This window comes from Macaca mulatta, chromosome 13 (assembly GCF_049350105.2).
Source record: "Macaca mulatta isolate MMU2019108-1 chromosome 13, T2T-MMU8v2.0, whole genome shotgun sequence".
Taxonomy (NCBI): Eukaryota; Metazoa; Chordata; class Mammalia; order Primates; family Cercopithecidae; genus Macaca; species Macaca mulatta.
Window position 1 is genome coordinate 18,958,371 of NC_133418.1, and position 23,536 is coordinate 18,981,906.

Genomic DNA, 23,536 nt, shown 5'->3' on the forward strand with positions numbered 1-23,536 from the left:
CCACCTGGATCCTATTTATCTCTGAATAACCAGTAGGAACATAATTTTAAAAATAAATACATGTCATACTGTTTCAAACTTAAATCCAGTGTTTGAGAAATGAAAATTCACCCTAGAATTAGAAATACCACATGAAACAGAAAATTACAAAGTAGATGGTTTCCATATCACCTAACTTGAAGTGCTAACAGAAACAACAGCATACTCAGGTTGGGTGCCACTGAGAACAAAGGTGGCTCATTATAGCACCCTTCTGCACTGCATTGAATTTTTTTTTTTTTTTTTTTTTTTATGAGACGGAGTTTCACTCTTATTGCCCAGGCTGAAGTGCAATGGCTTGATCTCAGCTCACTGCAACCTCCGCTTCCCAGGTTCAAGTGATTCTCCTGCCTCAGCCTCCCGAGGAGGTCAGATTACAGGCATGTGCCACCATGCCTCGCTAATTTTGTTTTTTGTTGTTGTTTTTTGTTGTTGTTGTTGTTGTTTTTGAGACAGAGTCTTGCTCTGTCGCCCAGGCTGGAGTGCAGTGGCACGATCTCGGCTCACTGCAAGCTCCACCGCCTGCCAGGTTAAGGCCATTCTCCTACCTCAGCCTCCCTAGAAGCTGGACTACAGGCGCCCACCACCACGCCCAGCTAATTTTTTTGTATTTTCAGTAGAGACGGGGTTTCACCGTGTTCACCAGGATGGTCTCAATCTCCTGACCTCGTGATCCACCCGCCTCGGCCTCCCAAAGTGCTGGGATTACAGGCGTGAGTCACCGTGCCTGGCCAATTTTGTATTTTTTTAGTAGAGACGGGGTTTCTCCATGTCGGTCAGGCTGGTCTTGATCTCCTGATCTCAGGTGATCCACCTGCCTCAGCCTCCCAAAGTCCTGAGATTACAGGCGTGAGCCACCGTGACTGACCCATAACCTTTAAAAATGCTTTGAATTAGACAAAAGTTGTTCACTTTTTTTAGAATGTTTTCCTACAATATATTTTTATTAAAAAATATTCAAATAATGAAATATCTATTATTATTTTAACTTCAGATTCCAAATTATGACAAGTCTACAAGTATTTATTCCATTACATTCACCTAATTATCTTATTTTAATTGTTTACCTAGACTATGAAAACCGCGATAGTCATCATTTAAAGATATGAAACTCACCATTGCAAAATTATAACCGAAACAGTTAAAAAGATATGACCTAACCAACTCCTCCATTTTGCTTCTAACCTCCAAGTTGTCCTTGTTCATTCCTGGACGTGGGCCAAACTAACTTTGGGAGGAATTTAATTTCTACTTTAGTTTTGAAACAAGATGATAACAGTCCTTTCCCAAAACAAACCTTACTGCCTGTGGACTAAACTGCCTAAAGCCACAAAATTAGAAGTTATAGTAATTTTACTGAATAATTCAAGATGTAGCCATTTTCCTTAAACCAATATCAATATCTTATTTATTAAATATTACACAAGCAAAGATCATTCTGTTTTGGGCTGGGTTTATAGTTTTGTAACCCCTATGCCAAATTTTGACCTCTTATAGTATTTGGCAGGGATAAGTATAAAATTGCTTGATCAATAAATGCAAATAAAAATATATTCTGGGAGTTCTCAAGACATTTCTAACATTACCAATAATTTTAAAGCCAACTTATTTATTTAAAATTTTACTTAAGTTATATAACCTTGAAAAAGCTTTTGACTAGTCTTTTTTCCTGATAAAAGTATTTGATTCAAGCGCTTTTTTCTTAAGTCAATTAATTAGAGCTCATATATATGTATGCAGTAAACCATTGCGTACACAACACATAAATACATAGATACATTAGGCATGCCAATAGAAGTACATCTTATAGATTCATAAAAACCTTTTTTTCTTGTCTTAGACTTTCAAATTCTCAATAATCTGTTTGCTACCCTAGGCAGTTGTCAGATAAGCAGGCCTAAATCTGCATATTGAAGGAAAACAACTCTTAGACAAAAAATCAGATAGCAAAATTTACATCTTAAAGTACTGAGAGAAAAAGTCTAATGGTGCTAGAGGGAGATTAAAGATGGATGCCAAATCAAACATAAAATTTATAGAAATCTATCATAAGATTGTATGAGGAGACCAGTTTTATTTAGCTAGGAACTACCTATCTTTTAACTGGATCTCTGAGCTCTGGGCAGCGCCCACAGTGAATCCTGGGTCTCCAAAAAAGGAGAATTACTATGAGGCTAGACCACGTGATGCTTTTACAGTGCACTTTAAAAAATTCTTTTTAAACAAAGGCATTTCTAAGTGTCTAAACTACGCTCTTCCTTAGAAACCCAAGAGTAGCCTCTGTTGCGATAACTATTCTAGTTAATAAATCAGGTAACACAACACGAAAGGAAGCAATTTAAGAGCTGAGATGAACTTGTCTGCTTACACTCCCAGGGTTCCATAAGGGAAAACAGGTCTCTCCCAAAGGGAGTCTGGCACCTTCTCCATCTTCTTTAAGAAACCCCAGGCTATTCAACAGACACATGAAAAAATGCTTGTCATCACTGGCCATCAGAGAAATGCAAATCAAAACCACAATGAGATACCATCTCACACCAGTTAGAATGGCGATCATTAAAAAGTCAGGAAACAACAGGTGCTGGAGAGGATGTGAAGGAATAGGAACACTTTTACACTGTTGGTGGGATTGTAAACTAGTTCAACCATTATGGAAAACAGTATGGCGATTCCTCAAGGATCTAGAACTAGAAGTACCATATGACTCAGCCATCCCATTACTGGGTATATACCCAAAGGATTATAAATCATGCTGCTATAAAGACACATGCACACGTATGTTTATTGCGGCACTATTCACAATAGCAAAGACTTGGAATCAACCCAAATGTCCATCAGTGACAGACTGGATTAAGCAAATGTGGCACATATACACCATGGAATACTATGCAGCCATAAAAAAGGATGAGTTTGTGTCCTTTGTAGGGACATGGATGCCGCTGGAAACCATCATTCTCAGCAAACTATCGCAAGAACAGAAAACCAAACACCGCATGTTCTCACTCATAGGTGGGAACTGAATAATGAGATCAGTTGGACTCGGGAAGGGGAACATCACACACCAGGGCCTATTATGGGGAGGAGGGAGGGGGGAGGGATTGCACTGTGAGTTACACCTGATGTAAATGACGAGTTGATGGGTGCTGACGAGTTGATGGGTGCAGCACACCAACACGGCACAAGTATACATATGTAACAAACCTGCACGTTATGCACATGTACCCTGGAACTTAAAGTATAATTTAAAAAAATTAAAATTAAAAAAATGGGAAAAAAAAAAAAACAAAAAAAATCCCAGGCTATTATAAACTATTTGAAGTCCCTCAGGCAGCAGAGGGTGCAAGAGAAAGGAGAGACAGCACCAGTAAATTTAGAAAACAGAATTCAGTCAACTGAAAAGAAGAAAACTTTCGCTCAAAAAAGGAACGAGGTCCTAGGAGCAAAATAAAAACTTGAAGGCCTTTTAAATACAAACACACATACACATGCACATATACACACATGTTGAAAGTTATCTTTTAATTAAGCTGACTTTTAACCACTGAGCACCTTTTAAAAAATCCTTTTAAGGCCGGGTGCAGTGGCTCATTCCTGTAATCCCAGCACTTTGGGAGGCTGAGGTGGGCAGATCACCTGAGGTCAGGAGTTCAGGACCAGCTTGGCCAACATGGTGAAAGCCCATCTCTACTAAAAATACAAAAAATTAGCAGGGCATGGTGGCATGTGCCTGTAACCCCAGTTACTTGGGAGGCTGAGGTAGGAGAATCTCTTGAACCCAGGAGGCAGAGGTTGCAGTGAGCCGACATCGCACCATTGCACTCCAGCTTGGGCAACAAGAGCGAAACTCCATCTCAAAAAGAAAAAAAAAATCTTTTTATATTTCATTACCATATTTCAGCTAGAACAAATTGCTGCTATTTCAGAAGTACCAAGTATCAAACCAGAAAGGACTTGATTTAGGAAAAACCAGGCTGTCATGGTGGAAAAAAGAAGGCAGAATCCTTAGCTATGGAACTGCAGTGTGGGGTGACAGCCATTGCTGTTCCAGTTTAGCCTGCCTAGCTAAAAGGTGGCCTTGTTATATAAATAAAACCCCTTAAATAGTCAAAATAAAAAACCTTCCCTTTCCACCGCCTCCCAGCACCACCTTTTGCCAGCCATTTTTCTCCCAACACCACACCACCTTTTTTGTATGTGGAAATTTAGGCACTTCGAAGGCCTTGTTCCCCATAATTTGGAACTTTCCTTCAGATGTGATCAAGTCAGATAGAGTTGATGTAACCCAAATGGGAAAAAGAACAAAACAACAACAAAAACAGAAACAAACTAATAACAAGAAAAACAACAAACTTGTACAATTACTGAGCACTCTAGTGGTAAGGAGAAATTAAGACCCGCTGGTTGTTAACCTTTATGAATTGCCTTATCTACATTCTACTACTGATCTTCCGACATTTGAAACAAAAGATCAGTTTCTCAGAAATTATACACTTGGTTTATCTTCCACTTTCTCTTCCCTCAGAACTAAAGGTTTTTTTAGCGTAGGCGCCACCCCTGGAGTTTCCAGTACACCAACATCAGCCTGGGGACCACATCCTCATCAAAAGTTGGAGAGAAGGAAAACTCAAACCAGCTTGGGAAGGACCCTACCTAGTGTTTCTAAACACCGAGGCCACAGTTCAAACAGCAGAAAGAGGATGGACTCATCACACCCGGGTCAAAAGAGCACCACCTCCTTCAGAATCATAGACAGCTATTCCAGCACCAACTCCAACCAAGCTAAAGCTAAAATGGGTTTGATCCTCTTATGTTGCATCCCTTTCTTTTCCCCTTCTATTGTTAGTTCTCTCATTATTAATGCACCTAGGTCGAGTTCACCCCAAACTATTACTTCTGATGCTTGCCTTGTGATGCCCTGTGGAGATTTGCCAAGCCAGAGGAAACTCTCCACTTCAGAAAAGTATCTTTGTCCTTCCTAGCTCTCCTCAGACTAGAAATCTGTTAACTGGGATAAGTTAGTCTGGGAATAGTTTGACAAAGATTCCAGTATGAACTGGAAATCTTGTCCTCCTCGAGCAGAGCTTTTCTGCCAAAGTTGGTCCAATGCTCTATGAAATACTAAAGAGCAAGGATGGACTGCCCCAACTAGTACTTGGAGTTTCTTGAAACCATATATTCATTTCACTAAAGGAGTTACCCCTCCCAATTGTCAGCTGAACCAATGTAATCCAGTACAGATGACCATCTCTGCTCCCCAGACGTCTTCCCCTTCATTAAGCCTATTCTATGGTATCAGAGCAGAAGTCTCAGGGAAGGACTCCATAGGATCCTTTGAAATGTGCTTCATTGCTTCCCCACCTCCTGCACCCCTTCTCCCTCTCCTAAGTTCTCTTGTTATATACCCAATGATAAAACCAAAGTAGCTGTTGTAGAGGTGAAAGATTTAAAACAAACTATAGCAATTGAAACAGGGTATCAGGACGCAAATTCTTGGCTGGAATGCATTAAATATTCTGTTCGCACACTAAACAAAAATGACTGTTACACTTGTGCAGTAGGCAAGCGAGAGACCCAAATTGTCCCCTTTCCACTTGGGTGGTCCTCTAACAGACTGGACATGAGCTGTGTGGTAGCTCTCTTCCAGAACCCCACTGCCTGGGGCGATGAGTCATGCAGGACTCTTTCACTGCTGTTCCCAGAGGTCAAGAGACCTACAGTCGGCCCCTGAGGGCCATCCGGCCTCCAGCCCCTGATGTTAACTTCATTGAGATCATACCTGCTATGAAGCCAGTTAGAATGAAGAGGTGAGCTAGCAGCCCTCAGGTATAGGCATACTTTCTACTGCTGTGGTTCACAGCCACTTAAAATGATGTTGGAAGGTGCAGTTTAAAAACTTAGGTTCTCATCATGGTGCCAAAACCAGAGCAGTGGGAATGAAGGAAAAGGGAAGGAGGATTCACTGACAGAACAGACACTGTTGGTCTCACCATTGATTAGTCATCTCTCAATCAGTGTTTATTTTTAGTCTCCCAACTAGAAATTATCCTTCTTGAAAGATTCTTAGCATAGTGGTCAAATGAGGTCTGCAATCAGATTGCTCAGGTTCCAGACCCCACTCCACTTTTCTCACTGTGTGAAATGTCAGCAATTTATTTAACTGCACCTCAGTTTCCTCCTCTGTAACTGGAGCTACTAATAGTAACTACTAATAGTAACTACTTCTCTTTTGCTTTAAGAATTATGTGAGCTAATGCATGTGAAGCATTTAGAAATGTGCTTGGGGCCGGGCACGGTGGCCCACGCCTGTAATCCCAGCACTTTGGGAGGCTGAGGTGGGTAGATCATGAGGTCAGGAGATCGAGACCATCCTGTATAATACCCTGTCTCTACTAAAAATACTAAAAATACAAAAAAAATTAGCCAGGCATGGCAGATGCCTGTAGTCCCAGCTACTCGGGAGGCTGAGGCAGGAGAATGGGTGAACCCAAGAGGCAGAGCTTACAGTGAGCCGAGATCACGCCCCTGCACTCTGGCCTGGGCAACAGAGTGAGACTCCATCTCAAAAAAAAAAGAAATGTGCTTGGGACATCATCCGCAACCAATGAAAGCTATCAATTATAATGTTGATGATTATTATAATTACTATAAATCATTTCATAAAGTCTATGTGAGGATTGATATTGCCCAAACCATGTCCTGTTCCTCAAAACTTTGTGTTCTGTCTGCTTTTGAGTTATCTGGGCCCTCAGTGACTTGTGTGGCTTTCATGGGAGTAGAAACATTGCTCTCAGTCTCCCCTTCTGCAGCAGTGGGATCTGGCTCCACTTCCTCTAGTGTCCATACACATCTGCGTTCTCCCTACCCCTTTCATACAGCCCCAGCTGAGTTTTTAAATCTTCAACCTGCTACTTTGAAAGTCTGTTTTCCATTCTATCATTGGATGTCGACATCCAGGGCAAACAAGAAAACCAGGGGGAGAAGATAACAATAAACAGCTAGAAAAGAGTAGCATTGAAATTCAAACTCAAATTTCACATTTGACAGATGGTCTTTAAACTAATTGCCTAATTAGCATATCTACTTGGATGCCTAATAGACAACTCGAATTTGTTCAAATATGCCCAAAACATGGCTTGTAAATATCCTACCTGATCTTCACCCCTAGCCTTCTGCCACCTTGATTAACAGTCCCACTATTCAGAGTTACTCTGGCCTAAAACCTAAGAGTCTTCTTTGAACCCTCTCTTTCCCTCATGCCCATATAAGTGCAACAGAAAATCCAAGTTGTTCCTCAAAATTGGCACTAATTTCAAATGTTATCCTAATCCAATCACTGTTCATTACCTCCTTTACAACCCCCCTCACCCACAGCACCATCACCTCAGAACCACTACAAGTCTTCCTAACAGCTTTCACTCCTATACACCTGCTCCAATAGCCTCTTTACACAAAAGAGCCAGAATGACCTTCTTGATGCATAATTCAGATCATGTTTCCCCTGCTTAAAACCAACCAATGCTTTTCCATTTTGCAAACAACACAGCCCAAACTCAGCACAAACTTCAAAGCCCCCAGGAACTGCCCAAGTCCTTTTCAACTGCACCTCCTACTACATGACCTTGGCATGTTTGAGGAAGAGCAAGAAGGCAAAGGTGATTAGAGAATGCGAAGTGACTACTACCCACTAGTCATGACTCTCTAATCACCTTGGTCTTCTTGCTCTTCCTCAAACATGACAAGGTCATTATCATCTATGTCAGTTGGGAATCCAACAGGACAATTCAAAAAGGGATTGTTTACAAAGATGTGAGCAGCAAAACCAATAAGGAATGGTTAGTCTCCCAGGGCTAGCAACGGTGGGAAGCCATTTTCATTCCTAGAACTAAAAACAATTAATATTGCTCATTTATGCACATATAGCCTATGTCTACTAATTCAACAAGTGAGAATTTTTCTGTCTTAATTACAATTGCATCATTCCCCCTTCCCTGACCAGTGCCTAGCATAATGGTTAGTGCACGGTAGATGCTCTGTAAATGTATACCAGACTGAAGGAACTGCTACACAATAGCTTCTCCTATCTTATACTCTTCTAGCTGAATCCAAAGTCTATTCAACAGTCAATTGTGGGATGTCCTTCTCGGTCCCTAAGCCAATGGGAAATATCCACTCTACCAGTGCCTTCTCTGACCGTGTCCTGGTCTTTAGTTGGTGCTAGTGTGTGTGTGTGTGTGTGTGTGTGTGTGTGTGTGTAATATATACAATATATATACTCAAATATATAGTATACAATATATACTATATACACATATATAGTATACTATGTATACAACATATACATAGTATACAATGTATACTACATATTTTATATATACAATATATAGTATATATAATAGATTTGATATATTGTATATAATATATATACAAAGTATATATTTATTTATATATAAATATATATACTTTATATATATTTTTAAAATATACAATGACAGAACAGCTTCATGAGGCCACTGTTCTTCAGATACAGTAGAGATCAGTCATTCTAAACACGTAAGTCACCTTGTTTTGGACACGTCCCAAATTCAGTCCTATAATAATAGATAATCGGAAATGAGTACACCTAAAACTCAAGCTGGACTGAAGAAATCAGATTATAGCTGTGATTTCTTATATGATCCATAACTTGATAAAGATCTCAGTTTCTGGTTTAATTTTATATGAATAGAAACAAGGACTCCTTAAGGGTTTGAATAAGGCGCTCTGAGAATTAAAAGATGAATTATATAAGGGATAGGATTATATATTCTTCTGGGGTTCTAACGTAATTTTTCCATCTTTATAGAAGGGTGTTTGGTTTACCAAGAGTAAAATTTTGATAGCAAGCAAAAGTTGTTTACTTGGAAAAAGTAACAGTATCTTGAAATAGAGCACACAGTGACCAAATCTTTGAGAGAAGAAGGTTGCTTGCTAATACCTTACTGAGTCTCCTAAAAGATGTACCGTATTAAATCAATAGATAGTGACTCATCCACAATGGAGTACGAATCAGAGCAAATGACTGACAGGCCCACTGTTCTAATCTCCCAGTTGTGTTTATGTGATAGTCTAAATCACATCAGCCAACTATGGCCCTTTGGCCAAATCCACTTGCTTTTGTAAATAAATTTTATTGGGGTCAGGTGTACTGGCTCACACCTGTAATCCCAGCACTTTAGGAGGCAGAGGCAGGCAGATCACCTGAGGTCTGGAGTTCAAGACCAGCCTGGCCAACAAGGTGAAACCCCGTTTCTACAAAATATACAAAAATTATGCAGGCGTGGTGGCACGTGCCTGTAGTCCCAGCTACTGGGGAGGTGGAGATTGCAGTGAGCCGAGATTGTGCCACTGCACTCCAACCTGTGTGACAGAGTGAGACCCTCACTCAAAAAAAAACAAAAAAAAACAAAAAAAAAGTTTTATTGGAACACAGTCATGATCATTCATTTAAATAGGTATTGTCTCCGGCTGCTTTTGCACTACAACGGCAGAGTTGAGAAGTTGTGGCAGAGACCATATGGCCCAGAAAACCTAAAATATTTGTTATCTAACCCTTTATAGAAACAGTTTAGCTTTCTAAAACAGAAAAGAATTAGTCACTACTCTTAACGCTTGGGATGGGGAGAAGGAGGAGCAGGGTCTGTCAGTAGACGTTGCCAGGATGATATGGTAGGTGGAATACATGGTATGCAAAAACACAGCCCATATTTTTAGGCCATCTCTTGATTGTATCAAAGAAGTTCTTAAACTAAAATGCAAGATTAACTGATGCTCTGTCAGACAGTTTTGAAATCCCCTACTGGTTATTTTTGTAGTCACTTAGAGGCCTGGAAATAATGTTTCAAATTCCATGTAAACCATTTCACTATCCTTACCAAGCTCACAGGTAATTGTAGGATGTCCTTCTCAGCCCCTGAGCCAATGGGAAGTATCTGGCTGACTTGGTGTCAGCAGCATATTATCGACTCTACTGGTAAGGAAAGTGTGGTCCATTCCACCAGGTTGCATTCCAACATTCCACCTAGCAGTAGACTATCCACCCCAAGGGAGTTACGCAGTGGCCATGACTAAAGGCAGGCTGCAAACATGACAGTCACAAAAACAAGGTTGGATTTGCTTGGTGGCACCCCATGTTATGTGGCCTACACATCTATCTATGTCTTCCTCCTTGTCTACTTATTTCATAGACCCTCAATGTTAAAACCAGAAAAGGCAGGTGGTTCTTGCCAAACTCTGTCATCAATAGGATCAGCTTATCTTCTTCACTGTTAAAATTTTATTAAATCATAGGAGACACTTGGTGCGTTTTCATAAGAAGCTCACAAATTAATTAAAAGATGTGTTTATTCTTTCAATAAATATGCATTAACCTTCCACTTATGTAGCAGACACTTTCCCAAGCACCCCAAGCACAGAGAATACAGTGCTAAAAAAGACTAAATCCCTGCATTCAGGAATCCTTCATTCTAATAAGTATATTCTAGTCTTTCTCATTGAGAAAGACGTATATTGTGTTTTTAAGCAAATAAATCAATAAATATAACTTTTAAGAAGGGATAAGTGTCATGGAGAAAATAAAGCAGGGTCCAGGGTTATATAATTGCAGGGATGAGTTAATTTTAGGGAGGTTAGTCAGAGAAGGTATCTCTGAAGAGATTGACTTGAGAAACCAAGGTGAACATAGATAGAAAGAATAAGAAATGCAGCTGAAAAGGTGGACAGAGCCATAGGAAGGAGTTTGAATTTTATTTTAAAAGTGTGGAGAAGTCAGCAGAGGATTGAGGCAGGAGAATAACATTATCTGACTTGAGTTCTAAAAGTAAAACTCTGGTTGCTGCATGGAAAATAGAAAGCAGCAACAGTGAATGCAGTTAGATCTGCTTAGGAAGCTGTTCTAATTGTGGCTGGAATGCAGGGGTGGTGATGAAGATTACTAGCAGTTGGATTCAGTCTATATTTTGGAGGTAGTGCCAGATAAATTAGAAGTAGGGTAAGGAAAAGAAAGGAATCAAGGATGACTCCTAGGGTTCTGGTCTGAGAGCTGTGTAGACCAGCGGTTAAGTGGCCACATTTTAGCCACGTCTTCTCAGAAGACTTTGTCCGGTATCTCTTTGTCCCGACTCCCACATACTGGCTCAGTGCACAGCACTCAGTGACGACAACCACCACCCACGCTGGGCTTAGGGGACGGTGCACATTCACACAGTGTGGGTGGTAGTTTGTCTAAAAACCCAAGTATCTCTCCACTCAGGGAAATTTTTTTCTTCATGGAACCAGCTTCCCTCTTTTCTTCATTCAACTCTTACTCACCTTTCAGGGCCTGATTCAATCTTTATTTTTATTTTTTTCACTTTTTGTTTATTTTGAGATGGAGTCTCACTCTGTCACCCAGGCTGGAGTGCAGTAGCGCAGTCTTGGCTCATTGCAACCTCTGCTCCCCTGGTTCCAGCGATTCTCCTGCCTCAGCCTCCCAAGTAGCTGGGATTACAAGCGCCTGCCACTATGCCCGGCTAATTTTTCTATTTTCAGTACAGACAGGGCTTCCCCATGTTGGCCAGGCTGCTCTTAATCCTGACTTCAGGTGATCTGTCCACCTCGGCCACCCAGAGTGCTGGGATTACAGGCATGAGCCACTGTGCCTGGCCTCTGATTCAATTTTTAATTCATGTCTTCCCTACTACCATTACCTAGAACTATGCTAGCCCCCCATGCACACCCTAGTAAACATCCTAAAAGGCAGTCAGGTGCACTGGCTAGGAGTATGGGTGGGCAAACATTTTTTTGTAAAGTGTCAGCCAGATAGTAAATATTTTAGACTTTATAGGACATAAACAATCTCTATCACATATTCTTTGTTTTTTACAACGCTTTATAAATGTAAAAACTATTCTTGGCTCACCAGCTATGCAAAACAGGTCCACATTAGGCTGGAAGGTCATGGTGTACCAACCCTTGGTTAAGAGTATGTCTTACATAGACAGCGTGGGATTGAATCCTGGCTCTGCATCTACTTAGTTCTGGGGCCTCAGACAAGCCTCAACCTCTCTATGCCTTGGCTTTCTGATAGGAGACAATTCACCATGGATTTATCTCATTTCTGTACATCTTTGTCACGAACTACTTTTTCAAAGATATTTATATAGAGAACAGCCTTGGAAAAGAGAGTGCTTCCCTCTGCAGTAAAGAGCAGCCTCGTTTACTGTCAAGTGTAACAATGATAATATCTCCCTCTAAGAAAGAGTGGGTGTGCTTCAGCCCACCATAAGATTGGGTTCCCTGATCTCAGTACTCCTCAGCTGTAACACAGACCCACTGTATGCACACCTGAAAACCTGAAGTCCATGAGATCTATGCCACCCATTATGTCTTCAGTAATAAAGTCCTTTGTCTCTGACCCAGAAGTCTCATGTCTTCTGTCAGCTTCTATCTAACTTATTAGGATATAACTAGGGTAAAATCTCAGATCCTTCAAAGTTCCTGACATCATAATACATTTATAGGCAAAATAGGGAGACTCTGATTCTACCAAAAATTTTTTCAATTTTTTTAATTTAAAATAATAATACATTTATAGAATTGAAAAAAGAAATATGTGACAGAGATTGTATATTTCCTATAAAGTCTAAAATATTTACTCCCTGACTGACATAGGATTATGTTAAAGATTAAATAAACAAATACAGGCTGGGTGTGGTGGCTGATGCTTATAATTTGAGCACTTTGGAAGGACAAGGCAGGTGGATTGCCTGAGTTCAGGAGTTTGAGACCAGCCTGGGCAACACAGCAAAACCCCATCTCTACAAAAATTACAAATTTGCCGGGTGTGGTGGTGCATGCCTGTAGTCCCAACTACTTGGGGAGGCTGAAGTGGAAGGATGGCTTGAGCCTGGAAGTCGAGGCTGCAGTGAGCTGAGATCACACCACTGCACTCTAGCCTGGGTGACAAAGCAAAGTCCAGGAGCGGTGGCTCACGCCTGTAATCCCAGCACTTTGGGGGGCCAAGGCAGGTGGATCACGAGGTCAAGAGATCAAGACCATCCTGGCAAACATGGTGAAACCCTGTCTCTACTAAAAATACAAAAATCAGCTGAGCGTGGCGGCACGTGCCTGTAGTCCCAGCTACTCAGGAGGCTAAGGCAGGAGAATCGCTTGAACCCGGGAGGTGGAGGTTGCAGTGAGCCGAGATCGTGCCACTGCACCCACTACACTCCAGCTTGGTGACAGAACAAGACTCCATCCAAAAAAAAAAAAAAATTTTTTAATTTAAAAAATTAAATAAACAAAGTTTGCACTTTCAACTGTTCTTGGCACAGTTTCTAAGTTATGTAAATTTCAGCTATTATTAATATTATGACTCTTTGTTCTTGTTCTTCATAGCAAATTATCACAATTCCAATTTATATACTCATTGTTGTAACGTTTGGTTTATTGCCTTACTCCTCACTAAATTATAGACTCTATGAGGCCACCAAGAGGGCACCTAGTAGGCATTCAAAGTACTTATCAAATGAAATAATAAATTGTCTTCTAACTTTTCTTCCATAATTTCAACTATTTGTCTTTCTGCAGTAAGTTCTGGGAAATTCATTGGCACCATATTTCAGCTTATAAAATAATTTTCCTCCACGTCCAGTCTACTTATAAACTTATTTTCATACTGTTTTGGTAACTTGTTCTTTTTGTTTTGTTTTGTTTTTTTCCTTTGAGACAGTCTCACTCTGTTGCCCAGCTGGAGTGCAGTGGCGTGATCTCTGCTCACTGCAGCCTCCACCTCCCGGGTTCAAGCAATTCTCCTGCCTCAGCCTCCTGAGTAGCTAGGACTACAGGTGTGCAACACCCAGCTAATTTTTGTATTTTTAGTAGAGATGGGGTTTCATCATATTGGCCAGGCTGGTCTCAAACTCCTGATTTTTTTTTTTTTTTTTTGTATTTTTTTTTTTAGTAGAGACGAACTCCTGATCTTAAGTGATCCTTATATCATCCGCCTGCCCCGGCCTCCCAAAATGCTGTGATTACAAGCGTGAGCCACCAGCACTTGGCCCAGAGTAGCCTAGAAATGCTTTGTGAGTGCAACATAATCTCAATCATTTCTAGAAATACTGAAAATTTAAGTTATCTAATTTTCTAAATTATCCGTTTTCTCAGTAACTATTTACTAATTATTCTTCTTTGTTCTTCTTCTTCATGCTAATGTCTGATGACTTTTAGTTATCTATTCAAGTTTATAAATGAGAAGTGTTTCTAGCTAGTGTTCTAAAGTCACTGTGTCCTTTGCAGTGTGAATATACGGCTGAGGGCAGAGCACTGGCCATGGTGAGTGGACAGCGAAGTGCAGCCAGGAAAATCACCTTTCACGCTTCTTGGGGAACTTGCTTTCAGAATGTGAGACTCTGTGTCCATTTTGGTGGCTAGAACCTGAACTATCTCTCTCCAAGATTATACTATGACATTCCGTCTCCCAAAGGAGGCCCTCCCCACTTTCTGGTCATTAAGAGCAAGGCTGTCTCTAGCTATAGCCTAGAAGAGGAACACTCATTTGGGCACTCTCTGGGCCTGACCCTATTCCAGCCGTCTTGGAACTAATGACCCGGCCCTCTGCCCCATAATCTACTCTTCTCCACTGCTTCTTCCCCCACACAGCTACTAATGACTGTAGTCTTGAGGATTTTTTCAAGGTTCTTTCAAAAAACCTCAATGTTCCAATAGTCTCTTCCTCTACTATATTGCTTTTTAGGATCTTTGCTTTTGCCAAAGATCGAATCCCATGCTTTGTGTCTCCCAGAAATCCCTCACTGTTTCCTGTTTGCGGACGGCAATGTGAACGTTTCCCAGTGCTGCTGCAGATCTTGCTCTTTAACCGCACAGCATTTTGAAAGGAGCAGAGATTAAAGTGTGTACTGAGTAGCCACCCATCTTGAATCAGAATGGCTGTTTAGCATTTAAACATGCTAAAGTCTCTCCTGGTTTTTTCAAAAAAATTATTTTTGCCTTTTAAAATAGGTGATTACACACACCTTCTCCATTTTCTCATTTTCCATCTCACTCCAGCAGAGTCAGGCTCTGTCTCCAGAAGTCCATCAAAAGTGTTATTGCCAAGGTCTTAAGAACCTTCTTGCCACTAAATCCAATGGATACTTTTAAATCCAAATATTTCTTGCAGCCTTTGACAATGTAACCATCATTACTTTCATGAAATGCTCTCATCCCTCAGTTTCTCTGATAACGAACATTCCAGACTTTTCCTCCCACCTTTCCCACAATACTTTCTCACCTACTCTCATCTTCTTTCTGAGGGGTTCCAAAATTCTTCTAGTTTTGTTTTTGTTTGTTTTTGTTTCATTCTCTTTATTCTCTGAGTCATCCACTCAATGGCTTCAATTCTCTCTACATGCTGATGCCTCTTGGACTCTCAGACGTACCTTCAGGCCAATGCTTGTTCTTGAGAACATCAAACTACTATTTGGATATCCCATTGGCATCTCAGATTCAGCTCATTCAAAACTGAACTTATCACCTCCCCAGCACTACACCTGTTTTGTCTGGTTTCTTATTTCATCAAATACCCAACCAGTTGCCAAGTCCAAATCTCTTCCCATATTCCCCACAACACTTCCCCACACATTTATCCCCTTAATATTTTTCAAACCTTCCTGCCTCCTTCCATTCTCACTGAATTGGACATTGTTGATTCCATACCCAGCATCTATCTCCTCTTCATTCTTCCTAATAAAACCCAGTTCTGGTGTCTGCCTCTTCCCCATGCAGCCCACATGCCTCCAAGGACATTGATCTCAACTTCAGCTTCAGGAACTAGACTGATTGGCTAAGAATAAGCCATTCTCCTGGGCAGTGGTCTGTTTAGGAGCTGCCTTGGAATGTACTTTGGTCAATAAGAGTCAGGAAGAGGCTGGAAGAGAATTCTGACTTGTAGGACATTTCTCATTCTTCTGGGAATGCTTCAAGAATGGACCTCTCAATTCCTCTGGACATTTCATGTGTAGAATATAGTCTGGACAGGATGCAACAATTTTGCAGCCAAATCCTAATAAAAAAGCAATGAATAAAAGAAAAACTAGGGTCTGGGAGCAGCAATGTCTGTGATGTGCTCTAGGAGAGCCAGGGAGAGCAGGCCAGACTGGGCCGCAAATGTCACATGCCCTGTACTTTGAACTGTGATGCATACCTATGCTCGCTATGTCACATTTCCTGTGGCCTTCATAGTTAGGGCTATGGATGGGATGCCACCTGGAACAGTTCATCAGGGAAAAGGATCCCAGGCCTGTGGAGGAGAAGAAGAGCATCTCAGAGCACTGGGAGGATCACAAACTCGGTGAGTTGCTTGGCAAGGAGCACACTCAGGTGATGAGCCTTAAGGGCAAGCTGGAATTTTCCCTGAAGGTGTCCTTAGCAGAAATCACCCAGAAAAGAATTAATGGAGGACACAAGGCCCTTTGGTCTTACTGTGGGCCACGACTGGTCCTGCCACTGTGTCCACCCAGCCCCAGAATTCACCTCTGATCTGCTTTGTTGCTCACCCTGGCCCCTCCCACACCTCACAGCCACACACACACTGGCTGCTCCTTGATGGCAGGCAGAGCCAGCAGCAGCTGAGAGCCAGGGAAAAGGAAGGCCCTAGAGGGTTCTGGCTGAAAACTGCATCTGTTGTATAGTGGCCACAAATGTTCAGGCTTCCAAGCCTATGGGTGCACTGTGGGGAAAAGTGTTATGAAATGCACACTGGCTGTCAGTCTCCGTGGGAAAGCAGTTTGGCCTCAAGGGAGAATGGATGGGATGTGGGTGTTGCCTTGAGAAGGGATAGTTACTTGTCTATTTTCAGTTTGCAATGGGAAGAGTTCAAAAATCCATCTGACCAGGCATGGTGGCTCATGCCTGTAATCCTAACACTTGAGACAGTTGAGGAGGGAGGATTGCTCAAGCCCAGGAGTTTGAGGCCAGCCTGGGCAACACAGGGAGACAGACCACATCTCTAGAAAAAATACAAGAATAGGCCGGGCGCAGGGGCTCAGGCCTGTAATCCCAGCACTTTGAGAGGCCGAGGCGGGTGGATCGCCTGAGGTCAGGAGTTCGAGACCAGCCTGGCCAATGTAGGTAGTGAAACCCCGTCTACTAAAAATATATATAAAAAGAAATTAGCTGGGTGTGGTGGCAGGCGCCTGTAATCCCAGCTACTAGGGAGGATGAGACAGAAGAATTGCTTGAACCTAGGAGGTGGAGGTTGCAGTGAGCCAAGATTGTGCCATTGCACTCCAGCCTCAGCAACAAGAGTGAAACTCTGTCTCAAAAAAAAAAAAAAAAATGCAAGAATAGGCAAGTGTGGTGGCACATGCCTATGTAGTCCCAGCTACTAGAGAGACTGAGGTGGGAGTATCACCTGAGCCCTTGGGAGGTCAAGGCAGCAGGGAGCCATGATGGCACCATTGCACTCCAGCCTGGATGACAGAGGGAGACTCTGTCTCAAAAAAAAAAAAAAAAAATCTACCTGGCTCCCTTCACTAGTTTGCCAAAAAAATTAAATTGAATTACTCCAGACTTACTACATAAACCATCTTTCAGTATGTATCTCGTCAAAGTGGGTAAAATAATACTTATATAATGATGTAATTTGTCTTTAGAGGCAGTGTAAAAATGACTTGCAAAATAGCTGTTAAAAAAATATTGAAATCTATTATTCAGTTTTCTCAAAGAAATATACATTTTAAAGTTATTGACAATTTCAAGATTAATTATCTTCCTGAAGGGAGATAACAATAGAGAGCAATTATAGCTAGGAGTTGCAAAACAAAGAATTTATGATTTTTCAATTATTGCTCTATGTGTGTGGTTATTGTTTTACCTTTTATTTAACAGTAAGTTGTGTTTAACATAATCTGATTCTTTGACACTTTAAAGATCTGTCAAGTACTTTTGTCACTGCTTTTGCCTTGGTTTTTGCTTTTGGATTGCCTATTCCTAATTAACAGAAGCTTGAAGTCTCTGGTTTGGAAGTGAATCAGAATGCTGTTGTTTAATAGTGGGACGCTGAGCAGTTGACACTGTGCTGGGCTAACATCTTTTCAACGAAATGATTACATCTATTGCACATCAATCACTTGACATGACCAAAATAAAACCAGCTAAATTAAAATAAAAATTAAAAAGAATGATCTAGACTTTTTTTCTTGTGGTCAAACAGATCGCTACTGTGAAGAAGTGGGTTAATGACTATCAACATGTACCTGGGTATGGCTTATATAATAAATAATCTCATCTTTATGCAAGAATGTCATGGCTTCTGCAGAACAACAAAAACCTGAATAACAGGTTCTTGTAAGGGCCAGGTTTCCAGGGCTGAACAATAGGAGAATCATTTAGGATAGATTTTAGTTTAGATTAGGACAAAATCCTAGACCAAAAGACTGAAAAGATTGTTTGGGTACTTGAACAGTATCTTGGAACCAAAGAAACTGAATGTGAAAATTTATTATTAAAAAGTCAAAACCAAACCAGTAGCGGCTGATTCTAAAGCCAGTCTTTCACTCAATTCTATGTATCTATGATTACCTAACAAACACAAGGTCCTCGCCAGTAGACTAGAATCATCACTGTCTCTAGAACTGTGTTCATATTGAATGCTAGAAGGCTGTATTCACCCTGTGCTGATATAATCACATAAAATGCAAATGGAAAGTCAGAATGGGGTGAGGCAGAGGCTTACTGCCTTTTATAACGTATGCCATGCCATATGCATACTTCATAGTGTTGGAATTAAATATATACATGCAAGCATGCAAACAAGAGACCCCAAGGTTCCTCTCAAAATCTGGAGGTGGGAAGGAAGTGAGCCAACTGGCAACCATCTAGAAGACAGTCAGCTATTCACAATCAAGGACACTCTCTTGTTCATAAATTCTCACCCTCACCCCAGAAAAAGTTTACATTGTATATACCATATTGTTTTTAACTATTACTGCTTTTATGCCCTTTGGGGGGCCTAATACATTTTTTAAATTAAACATAATGTTTAAGTAACTATGTCTAAATAACAAAAAATACATGCAATTTTAGATAAAACAGTGTCACAGAATTACCAAAGCTTCTTGTTAGGAATAAATAAAGTACATTTAATGGACAAACATTCACTGAGTATCTGCAATGTGCAAAGCACTATATAAGGCCATCCCAGGTGTGAAGAAACATCAAATAAGACAGACACGGTGCCAGGCACAGTGGCTCACGCCTGTAATTCCAGCACTTTGAGAGGTCGAGGTAGACAGATCACCTGAGGTCAGGAGTTCAAGACCAGCTTGGCCAACATGATGAAACCCCGTCTGTATTAAAAATAGAAAAATTAGCTGAGTGTGGTGGCAGGCACCTGTAATCCCAGCTACTCGAGAGGATGAGGTAGGAGAATCGCTTGAACCCAGGAGGCGGAGGTTGCAGTGAGCCAAGACCGCACCATTGCACTCTAGCCTGGGTAACAAGAGCGAAACTCCATCTCAAAAAAAAGTAAAGCACCTAATCAAAACCACAATGAGATACCCTCTCATGCCAGTCAGAATGGCAATTATTAAAAAGTCAAGAAACCACAGATGCTAGTGAGGTTGCAGAGAAAACAGAATGCTTTTACACTGTTGGTGGGAGTATAAATTAGTTCAACCATTATAAAAGACAGTACAGCAATTCCTTAGAGATCCAGAAGCAGAAATACCATTTGACCCAGCAATGCCATTACTGGGTATATACCCAAAGGAATACAAATCATTCCATTATTATATAAAGATACATTCATGAGTATGTTCATTGCAGCACTATTCACAATAGCAAAGATATGAAACCAACCCAAATGCCCATCAATGATAGACTGGTACATATACACTATGGAATACTATGTGGTACATATACACTGCAGAATACTATGCAGCCATACAAAGGAATGAGATAATGTCCTTTGCAGGGACATGAATGGAGCTGGGAGCCATTATTCTCAGCAAACTAACACAAGAACAGAAAAGCAAACACTGCATGTTCTCACTTATAAGTGGGAGCTGAACAATGAGAACACATGGGCACATTGGGGGAACAACACACACTGGGGCCTATCAGTGGGGCAGGGGGAGGGAGAGCATCAGGAAGAATAGCTAATGGATGCTCAGCTTAATACCTGGGTGATGGGTTGATCTGTGCAGCAAACCACCGTGGCACATGTATACCTATGTAACAAACCTGCACATCCTGCACTTGTACCTTGGAACTTAAAAGTTGAAGAAAAAAAAAAAAGAAATGAGTAAAGACCCTGACACATGCTGAAGTACTCAAGAGGGAAATCATCATCATATCTAGAATTTGCTCTAAAATATTAAAGAAAAAAAGGTACTTGGAGGTAGAGGAGGAGCAACAGATGAAACAAGACTAGCCATCAGTTGGTAATTGTTAAAGCTGGGTGATTAGGAACATGGGCATTCAAGTTTCGAATGTATTTGAAATTTTCCGTAACAAAAAGTGAAAATAAATATATACATTTAAAAATAGCACATAAAATTACTACAACAACAAGCCTGACAACCTGGACCACACCATCTTCACTCATTATAGAACTGCTTTCCTTGAGAATCATAAGAAACCAAGTCTATTTGTTTGAGCGATGTTGTCAGGGATGCTGTGTATCCTATCACACTGGCTTCCATGAGGATCCACATAAAAATACTTTTTAGGTCTTTATGCCAGGACAAGCTGCTGTAATTACTCATTTCTAAGTTATGCACTCTGTGAATCTCATGTTTCTCTTTACTCTGCAATCCACTTTATAGTCCCTAGTTCTAGAGATCACCAATGCCCACTCAATCCACAATTTTACTGCAGTTTAATCGTGACCTTGCCCTGTGTATCTCCATCTGGCTATTTATTTGTATCCTCTAAAATACCCTTTGTGTCCAGGTGCAGTGGCTCATGCCTGTAAATCCCCACTTTGAGAGGCCAAGGCAGGTGGATCACTTGATGCCAGGAGTTCCAGACCAGCCTGGCCAACATAATGAAACCTTGTCTCTACTAAAAATACAAAAATTAGCCAAGCACAGTGGTGCATGTTTGTCGTCCCAGCTACCAGGGAGGCTGAGGCACAAGGATCGCTTGAACCCAGGAGGCAGAGGTTGCAGTGAGCCGAGATTGCACCACTGCACTCCAGCGTGAGTAACAGAGCAAGACTCTGTCAAAAAAAAAAATCCTTCTTTATAATGAACTGGTAAATGAGTTTCCCTGAGTTTTGTGAACAGCTCCTGCAAATTAACCATATCTAAAAACGGGGCCATGGGAACTTCAACTTGGAGTGGATCAGCCAGAAATTCCAGAGGCCTGGACTTGCGACTGGTGTCTGAAGGAGGGGGCAGTTTGGGGACTGAGCCCTCAACCTGTGGAATCTAAAGCTATCTCCAGGCAGAGAGTGTCGGATTTGAATTATAGGACATCTAGCTAGTGTCTGCTACTTGGCATGTGGGGAAAAAAACCCACTCATTTGGTCACAAACTTGATGGCTATTGTAGAGTGAAAGAATAGAAAAAAATCTCAGTGGTTTTTTTTTTCCTCTCACAGGGGGGAAGTTACAATAATCCTTGCAGTGTTTAAATGGAATTTTAGGTATCAATAGAAACTCATAGTTTTTACTAGATAAATAGATACCAGTGGGTGTGGGTGTGAGTGTATTATATAAATATCTATATATCATATAGATATAGATATACATACACATACATATATCTCTTACTTCGGAATTAGTTTCCTATTGGTACTGTAACAAATTAGCACAAACTTAGTGGTTTAAAACAGTACAAATTTATTCTTTTACAGTTCTGGAGGACAGAAGTCTAAAATCAAGGACCTCAGAAGAGAATCTGTTCCCCTCCTCTTTGATTCTTCCCTCCCTCTCATAAGAACCCTGTGATTATACCAGGCCCACCCAGATAAACCAGGGTAATTATCTTAAGATCCTTAACTTCATCCACAGAGTTCCTTTTGAATGTAAGGTAATATATTCACAGGTTCCAGGATTAGGACATATGAAGGCATTTTTCTTTTTTTCTTTTTTTTTTTTTTTTTTTTTTTTTTTTTGAGATGGAGTCTCGCTCTGTCACCCCGGCTGGAGTGCACTGGTGCAATCTCAGCTCATTGCAAGCTCCACCTCCCGGGTTCATGCCATTCGCCATTCTCCTGCCTCAGCCTCCCAAGTAGCCGGGACTACAGGCGCCCGCCACCACTCCCAGCTAATTTTTCGTATTTTTAGTGGAGACGGGGTTTGGCTACCAGGATGGTCTCTATCTCCTGACCTCGTGATCCATCTACCTCAGCCTCCCAAAGTGCTGGGATTACAGGCGTGAGCCACTGCGCCCAGCCAAGGGCAGCCACTTTTCTATGCACCACAATGTGTATGTGGAGGGGGGGAGATATGTATATATACACACACCTGTATATACATATATTCCCCAGTCCTCACTCTTCTAGGCTGAGAAGACCTAGAAGCCATGGTACTCACTGGCAATGAGCACACTGCTTCCCCAGTTCCTGATTTCTAAATACCATACTCCAGCAACAGGAACCAGAGCTCCTTAGAGACATGGTTGATTTTAGAACGGGGGCAGGGAAAACATAAGGTTAGTCAGAATATCTTTTTCTAACAGGAAATGAGAAAAGGCTCTAAGCACCAGGGGGACATGTAAAAAGAACACAGGAATCAGCTTGAAAGGTTATCCCCTGGTCAAATCTTGTACAATTTAAATATCAAAATAAACAGCATTCATAACAGATTATAACCCATAGGATAAAATAAGAATCCAAGAATTCATAGTATTATAAATAAATAAATAAATAAATAAATAGGAGAAAAAGGGAGAGCTCTTTCTTACAATAAAATGACTAATAAATGTAGGAGGAATTATGGTATCAGAAACTCACCATAAAAGTAATAAGTTACAAGCAAGAATTATCAGGGGATGCTTAAACTAGTGGATGAAAGTTTAATGAGACACTGGATATTTATATAGTGTCAAGGCATCTCCCACAAGATACTTGTTAATGATAATGGGAAAAAAATCACAACTTTAAGGTGAGGAACCTGGCAGACACCACCCTAATGAAATGGTCACTGTTAACATCACCAATAGCAAGATATATCAACATCATATGCCTCGTGATATGACACAACATGGCTTCATTGGTAATGCTGGCAAAACTGCAGAACCTGCACACCCAAACTGAGGGAGACCCTAAAAAATTATGGGCCTGTTATCTTAAAAAATGTCAGGGTCATGAAAGATAAGTTTTTTGGATTTAAAGATATTAAAGAGGTGGCTGGCAAGATGGCTGACTAGGAACAGCTCCGGTCTGCAGCTCTCAGCAAGATCAACGCAGAAGGTGGGTGATTTCTGCATTTCCAACTGAGGTACCCAGCTCATCTCACTGGGACTGGTTAGAC

The 23,536-nt window shown here is 41.0% G+C and overlaps 1 long non-coding RNA gene and 1 pseudogene across 2 annotated transcripts in view; one reads left to right on the top strand and one right to left on the bottom strand.

The window, feature by feature from the left end:
* The window catches only part of LOC144333696 (uncharacterized), a 298,635-nt gene that overhangs the window by 239,658 nt on the left and 35,441 nt on the right, over positions 1-23,536 (bottom strand). The gene's annotated exons all lie outside the window — the stretch shown is intronic.
* Positions 16,167-16,508, top strand: LOC106993119 (small integral membrane protein 12-like; annotated as a pseudogene).